A 7,872-nucleotide genomic window follows, 5' to 3' on the forward strand; every position below is an offset into this window, starting at 1 on the left:
GAAAACGGGGGGGAGGGGGGCACGGGCAATACATGTCACCTCAATACGTGGACTCCCATGATCTGCTCAGAAAGAGAGAGAAAAGGAAATGTAATCATAGAGATAAGACACACCTTTTCAGAAAATGAATCCGAAAAGAAAAGTAAAATGAGGCCTGTGGAGCAGGTCTGCGTGTGACTCCGGATCCCCCAACATCCAGTGCCACCACCAAAGATTCCTACGTGTAGCCCGTAGAACCCCAAAAGCAACGGGATGAGTTCTGGTCACATACTCGCTCAAAATGACGTCCTGGAATTCTCCTGGAACTCCCTCCCCTCTCAGCCTCTCAAGGTTTCCTCCAGCGTGTCGGTTCCCACAGACCAGACCTTTGGTCTGACACCTGACAGTCCAGATGCCACGCGTGCTGCCGCGTGGCGGCGGTGTCACAGCTCGGGACAAGAGGAGGCCCCACGGTGCGGGCTGGGGCGCCAGGCACCGCGACGGGCGCTGAGGGTGGGGGTGATCCCCCTGACCGCCGCCGCGCTCCCAGAAAGGGGACAGAACAAGAGGCAAAAAAAAAAAAAAAAAAAAAAAAGCCTACGGCACCAGTATTCCCAGGCGGTCTCCCATCCAAGTACTGACCAGGCCCGACCCTGCTTAGCTTCCGAGACCAGACGAGACCGGGCGCGTTCAGGCCGGCATGGCCGGAGACGGCGGAGGGCGCCCCTGCCCCGCTCAAGAAGCCGAGCCTCTCTGCGCTTCCCCTCTCCGGGCCTGTTGCGTTCGCCGGCCGGGTCCGGCGGGCTCCGCGGGACTGGGGAGAGGGGCGGGGCGGCGTGGGGGGCTGTCCAGACACACACACACACACACACACACACACACACACACACGCGAGATGGGCCTCCACGGCTGGACCCGCCAAGGTGGAGACCTTCCAGCCCCCCTCCTCTCCTCGCCTCCTTCACCTACCTGCCCCCCACCCCCAGCGCGCCGCCCCTGCTGACTGAGCACACGCACGGGGCGCTCGACCTTTGCCCCCAGCCAGGGGCCGCCCTCCCCCACAAACCCTTTCAGCTGTGCCCCCCGCCCTGTGCGTGGGCTGCCGCCTATTCCCCAGGGCCAGGGCTGGGGCACAGCGCATGGGGGAGGGGAGCGAGTGTAGGGGCGTCTCTCGGGATGTGTCCCATGGGTGTGGTGGGGTGGGGTGGGGTGCTTTGGGGGGCTCTGAAGAAATCAATCCCCTCCATCTCCTCCCTCTGGAAAACCCCCAAGCCCTTGGAGAACTGCCCGCACCGCTACCGTGGGGGCCGGGACCCTCCTCTGTGTCCTCCTGTGGCCCAGTCCAAGGGGCCTGGGCCTGGCCGGGGCTGCATTGGACCCCGACCACCCTGGCGTGTGGACTCGCTAAAAATCGGCGATTAGATATTGGATTCCAGCTTCATGGAGGTCATTTCACTAATGAGTGCACCGGAAAGAGTTTCCTAAACCATCTGTGAGGGTGGCAACTGAAAGAGAATTTTAAAGCTGACAGAATAGGCGAGGGAAGGCATAGGAGATTTCCACACCCAGCAAGGAAGACTTTCCCGAAATGGAAGAAAGAAACGAGCAAACAGAGACACCGGTAGCCCGCCCGGATCAGAGTCTGTCCCTGAGAGAAAGTACCCTGACCAGGTTCACCCGTGGGTGGTTGGCGAGCTAGCGGCATTCAGAAGAGCGAGGCCCGCAGTCTGTGCGGAAGACACCTGCACTCGGGTGTGTGTGGCGGCACAATTCACAAGCAGCTCCAGATGTTAAACCAAGGAGAAGCCAGGGAGTTCCCAACGCCCCAGGTGTCCTCAGCCCACGACCGGCTGCTGTGGGAATGCGAAGCCCGGCTCCTTGTCTCAGAGCGGGACAACCAGGAGGTGTGATGTCCACCCCGGGGTTCCCAGGAGGATCAGGCTGAAGCTGGGACTTGGCCTCAACGTGTCCCCTCGCCTGGCCACCCCCTTCCCCTTCCTGCTCCTCTACTCCTGGTGCCCCTCCATCCAGGGGCCAGACCTTAAAGAGTCACCGCAAGAGAATCCTGGTCCCAAAGGAGCCTTCTGGGGGACCCGTGCTGAGAGAGGTTGTGGGCATGGCCTGCTGGGGCTCTGCCCGACCCAGGGCTGAGAGATGCAACCTCCCAGCTCTGGGTCCCTGCAGGAAGTGTTGGCAAGCACAGGGCCAGTCCTCCAAAGGCCCAGGTGCAGGGAGCCCAGGCCAAGCAGCCTGTGGAAGAAGCCACTTGCCGTGCCACCCCGGGAACACCACTGCAGGCCCCGGCCCTTCCCACCTCCTCCTCCTCCCCCCCCCCCCGCGCCCCCGCCCGACATGGCGCAGGGCTCAGAGACACCTCAGACTCTTGCTACCCAAAGTGCAAAGGGCATCAGTTGCTCCTCCAAACCCCCCGCCCAGCAGACCACGTTGTCCAGCCAGCCCCCGGGCCTCCCTGGGGTACCCAGCACAAAAGTGCAGACACCCACCGGACCCTCAATCTCAGTTTTTGGATGTTTTTGCCACTCTAAGGACCCGCAGGCCAGCTGGGCCTTCTGGCAGGACAGAGAGCCCCGGAATCCGACGTGGAGAGCTGCGTGTGGAGAGCTGCGTGTACGTCCCCATCAGGAGGCCGTCCCCACCTCCGCCGCTCTCCCCTCGCGGGGAGCGGCAGCCGCAGGGCCTCAGGGAAGACACCAGGCTGGGCCCCCACGGCACAGCGGGGGCACGTCCCCCACACGCGACTTAGGGATGGCTGCTCGAGACTGCTGCGTCCACCCTGCTGCCGGGTTTCTGGAGGGCTTCCTGGAAGCAGCGTCCACACCAAGCCCTTGGAAGGCCCAGGCGACGGGGGAGCCGGTCATGCAGGGGCCGAGGATGGTGACGGGCAAGGAGGAGCATGTCAGGCAGGGGCCGAAGACGGTGACGGTGACGGGCCGGGTAGGAAGGAGCCGTTCAGGCAGGGGCCGAGGACGGTGACGGGCCTGGCCGGGGAGGAGTGCGTCAGGCAGGGGCACAGGAGACGGGCGGGGTAAGGGTTAGGGTTACAGTTAGGGCACAATTCACAATCGCAAAGATGTGGAAGCGACCCGAGTGCCCATCCATCCAGGAGTGCATTAATAAAATCTGGCGCGTGGACACCACGGAGTGCCATTCGGCCCTGAGGAGCAGCGGTGAGAGGGCACCTCTCGTGTTCTCCCGGCCAGAGCTGGAACCCGTTCCAGTAAGCCAAGTATCCCAAGAATGGACACACGAGCGCCACGTGAGCGCGCTCACCACCAAATCGGTACGAACGGATGGACACCTAAGTGGACACAGAGGAATCACCTTCATCGGGTGGGCGTCGGGCGGGCGGGGGGAGGGGATGGGCATACACATCCATTAGGAATGGGGTGGGTGCGCACCGACTGGGGGATGGGCGCACTTGAAGCTAATGACCGGAGGGGGGAGGCTGGGAGAGGACAACGTACCCGACCTTAACATTGGTACCCCCACAATACGCTGGAACAACATGAGAGGTAAATGAATAAGAACACAGGGGGGAGGGGGGCACGGGCAACACATGTCACCTGGATACTTGGACTCCCATCAACTGCTTGAAAAGAGAGAGAAAAGAAAATGCAATAATAGAGGTAAGAGACACGTTTTAAAAATAATGAATCCGAAGAGAAAAGTAAAAGGAGGCCTGTGGAGCAGGTCTGGGTGTGACTCCGGATCCCCCAACATCAGGTGCCACCACCAAAGATTCCTACGTGGAGCCCATAGAACCCCAAAAGCAACGGGACGAGTTCTGGTCACGTACTCCCTCAAAATGACATCCTGGCCTTCTTCTGGAACTCCCTCCCCTCTCAGACTCTCAAGGTTTCCTCCAGCGTGTCGGTTCCCACAGACCAGACCTTTGGTCTGAGACCTGACAGTCCAGATGCCACGCATGCTGTCGCGTGGCGGCGGTGTCGCGGCTTGGGACAAGAGGAGGCCCCACGGTGCGGGCTGGGGTGCCAGGCACCGCGGCGGGCGCTGAGGGTGGGGGTGACCCCCACCCCGGTCCGCCGCCGCGCTCCCAGAAAGGGGACAGAACAAGAGGCAAAAAAAAAAAAGCAGCAGCAGCCTACCGCACCCGGTATTCCCAGGCGGTCTCCATCCAAGTACTAACCAGGCCCGACCCTGCTTAGCTTCCGAGAACAGACGAGATCCGGCGGGCGCGTTCAGGGTGGTGTGGCCCTAGACGGTGGAAGGCGCCCCTGCCACGCTCAAGAAGCCGAGCCTCTCTGCGCTTCCCCGCCGCCTCCTCCCGCCCCAGGCCCCGCGCCGGGCCGGGACTGTTGAGTTCGCCGGCCGGGTCCGGCGGGCTCCGAGGGACAGGGGTGACGGGCGGGGCGGGGCGGGCCGGGGTGGGGAGCTGTCTCTCTATACACACCCACACACACTCACACTCACTCAACAAGATGCGATTCCACGGCTGGACTCGCCAAGGTGGAGACCTTCCAGCCCCCCTCCTCTCCTCGCCTGGCCTACTTCACCTACCAGCTGCCCAACCCCCAGCGCGTCCCCGCCGCCGCCACTGCTGACTGCGCACGCGCGGGGCTCTCGCCCTTTGACCCCAGCCAGGGGCCGCCCTCCCCGACAACCTCTTTCAGCTGCGCCCCCCCCAGCCCTGTGGGTGGGCTGCCCCCTATTCCCCCAGACCAGGGCCGGGGCACAGCGCAAAAGGGAGGGGAGCGAGTGTATGGGGCGTCTCTCTCTCTCTCACTCTCTCTCACTCTCTCTCTCTCTCTCTCTCTCTCTCTCTCTCTCTCTCTCTCTCTCTCTCTCTCGGGATGTGTCCCATGGGTGGGGTGGGGTGGCGTGGTTTGTGTGGCGCTGAAGAAATCAGTCCCCTCCATCTCCTACCACTGGAAAACGCCCAAGCCCTTGGAGAACTGCCCGCACCGCTACCGTGGGGGCCGGGACCCTCCTCTGTGTCCTCCTGTGGCCCAGTCCAAGGGGCCTGGGCCTGGCCGGGGCTGCATTGGACCCCGACCACCCTGGCGTGTGGACTCGCTAGAAATCGGCGATTAGATATTGGATTCCAGCTTCATTGAGGTCATTTCACTAATGAGTGCACCGGAAAGAGTTTCCTACTCCATCTGTGAGGGTGGTAACTGAAAGAGAATTTTAAAGCTGACAGAATAGGTGAGGAAAGGCATAGGAGATTTCCACACCCAGTAAGGAAGCCTTTCCCGAAATGGAAGAAAGAAACGAGCAAACAGAGACACCGGTAGCCCGCCCGGATCAGAGTCTGCCCCTGAGAGAAAGTACCCTGACCAGGTTCACCCGTGGGTGGGTGGCGAGCTAGCGGCATTCAGAAGAGCGAGGCCCGCAGTCTGTGCGGAAGACACCTGCACTCGGGTGTGTGTGGCGGCACAATTCACAAGCAGCTCAGATGTTAAACCAAGGAGAAGCCAGGGAGTTCCCAACGCCCCAGGTGTCCTCAGCCCACGACCGGCTGCTGTGAAAATGCGAAGCCCGGGTCCGGGTCTCAGAGCAGGACAACCAGGAGGTGTGATGTCCACCCCGGGGTTCCCAGGAGGATCAGGCTGAAGCTTGGACTTGGCCTCAAAGTGTCCCCTCACCTGGCCACCCCCTTCCCCTTCCTGCTCCTCTACTCCTGGTGCCCCTCCACCCAGGGGCCAGACCTTAAACAGTCACCCGCAAGAGAATCCTGGTCCCAAAGAAGCCTTCTGGGGGACCCGTGCTGAGAGAGGTTGTGGGCATGGCCCGCTGGGGCTCTGCCCGACCCAGGGCTGGGAGATGCAACCTCCCAGCTCTGGGTCCCTGCAGGAAGTGTCGGCAAGAACAGGGCCAGTCCTCCAAAGGCCCAGGTGCAGGGAGCCCAGGCCGAGCAGCCTGTGGAAGAAGCCACATGCCGTGCCACCCCGGGAACACGACTGTAGGTCACGGCCCCTGCCACCTCCTCCTCCTCCTCCTCTCCCCGACATGGAGCAGGGCTCAGAGACACCTCAGACGCTGCTAGCAAAGTCCAAAGGGCATCAGTTGCTCCTCCAAAGCGCACCCCCGACCCCCAGCAGGCCGCGTTGTCCAGCCAGCCCCTGGGCCTCCCTGGGGTGCCCGGCACAAAAGTGCAGACACCCACCTGACTGGCAATATCAGCTTGAGGACGTTTCTGCCACTCTAAGGACCCGCAGGCCAGCTGGGCCTCCGGGCAGGACAGAGAGCCCCGGAATCCGACGCGGAGAGCTGGGTGTACGTCCCCACCAGGAGGCGGTCCCCACCTCCACGGCTCTCCCCTCGCGGGGAGCGGCAGCCGCAGGGCCTCAGAGAAGACACCGGGCTGGGCCCCCGCGGCACAGTGGGGGCACGTGCCCCGCCCGCGACTTAGCGAGGGCTGCGCGAGACTGCTGCGGCCGCCCGGCTGCCGGGTTCCTGGAGGGCTTCCTGGAAGCAGCGTCCACACCAAGCCCTCGGAAGGCCCAGGCGACGGAGGAGCCCGTCAGGCAGGGGCCGAGGTGGGGAGGAGCGAGTCAGGCAGGGGCCAAGGTGATGGGCCGGGCGGGGAGGAGCGTGTCACGCAGGGGCAGAGGACGGTGACAGGCCGGGCGGGGAGGAGCCGGTCAGGCAGGGGACGAGGACAGTGACGGGCCTGGCGGGGGAGGAGCGCCTCAGGCAGGGGCAGAGGAGACGGGCTGGGTAGGGGTCAGGGTTACAGTTAGGGCGCCATTCACAATCGCAAAGATGTGGAAGCGCCCCGAGTGCCCATCGATCCACGGGTGCATTAATAAAATGTGGCGCGTGGACACCACGGAGTGCCGTTCAGCTATGAGGAACAGCGGTGAGAGGGCACCTCTCGTGTTCTCCCGGCCAGAGCTGGAACCCGTTCCAGTAAGCCAAGTGTCCCAAGAACGGACACAAGAGCGCCACGTGCGCGCGCTCGCCAGCAGATTGGTAGGAACCGATGGACACCTAAGTGGACACAGAGGAATCGCCTTCATCGGGTGGGTGTCGGGCGGGCGTGGGCAGGGGATGGGCATGCACATCCATTAGGAATGGGGTGGGTGCGCACCAACCGGGGCATGGGCGCACTTGAAGCTCTGACCCGAGGGGGGAGGCGGGGACAGGGCGATGCAGCTGACCTTAACATTGGTACCCCCACCATACGCTGGGAGAAAATGAGAAATAAATGAATCAGAAAACGGGGGGGAGGGGGGCACGGGCAATACATGTCACCTCAATACGTGGACTCCCATGATCTGCTCGGAAAGAGAGAGAAAAGGAAATGTAATCATAGAGATAAGACACACCTTTTCAGAAAATGAATCCGAAAAGAAAAGTAAAATGAGGCCTGTGGAGCAGGTCTGCGTGTGACTCCGGATCCCCCAACATCCAGTGCCACCACCAAAGATTCCTACGTGTAGCCCGTAGAACCCCAAAAGCAACGGGATGAGTTCTGGTCACATACTCGCTCAAAATGACGTCCTGGAATTCTCCTGGAACTCCCTCCCCTCTCAGCCTCTCAAGGTTTCCTCCAGCGTGTCGGTTCCCACAGACCAGACCTTTGGTCTGACACCTGACAGTCCAGATGCCACGCGTGCTGCCGCGTGGCGGCGGTGTCACAGCTCGGGACAAGAGGAGGCCCCACGGTGCGGGCTGGGGCGCCAGGCACCGCGACGGGCGCTGAGGGTGGGGGTGATCCCCCTGACCGCCGCCGCGCTCCCAGAAAGGGGACAGAACAAGAGGCAAAAAAAAAAAAAAAAAAAAAAAAAAGCCTACGGCACCAGTATTCCCAGGCGGTCTCCCATCCAAGTACTGACCAGGCCCGACCCTGCTTAGCTTCCGAGACCAGACGAGACCGGGCGCGTTCAGGCCGGCATGGCCAGAGAC

General features: G+C 62.4%; 3 pseudogenes; all 3 read right to left on the bottom strand.

Annotated features, from left to right (window-relative positions):
* Positions 1 to 573: 573 nt before the first annotated feature.
* Positions 574 to 691, bottom strand: LOC142863688 (uncharacterized; annotated as a pseudogene).
* A 3,408-nt stretch (positions 692 to 4,099) lies between these two features.
* On the bottom strand, positions 4,100 to 4,221 carry LOC142863744 (uncharacterized; annotated as a pseudogene).
* A 3,533-nt stretch (positions 4,222 to 7,754) lies between these two features.
* Positions 7,755 to 7,872, bottom strand: LOC142863694 (uncharacterized; annotated as a pseudogene).

The sequence above is a fragment of the Microcebus murinus genome, chromosome 22 (genome assembly GCF_040939455.1).
Source record: "Microcebus murinus isolate Inina chromosome 22, M.murinus_Inina_mat1.0, whole genome shotgun sequence".
In the NCBI taxonomy this organism is placed as follows: Eukaryota; Metazoa; Chordata; class Mammalia; order Primates; family Cheirogaleidae; genus Microcebus; species Microcebus murinus.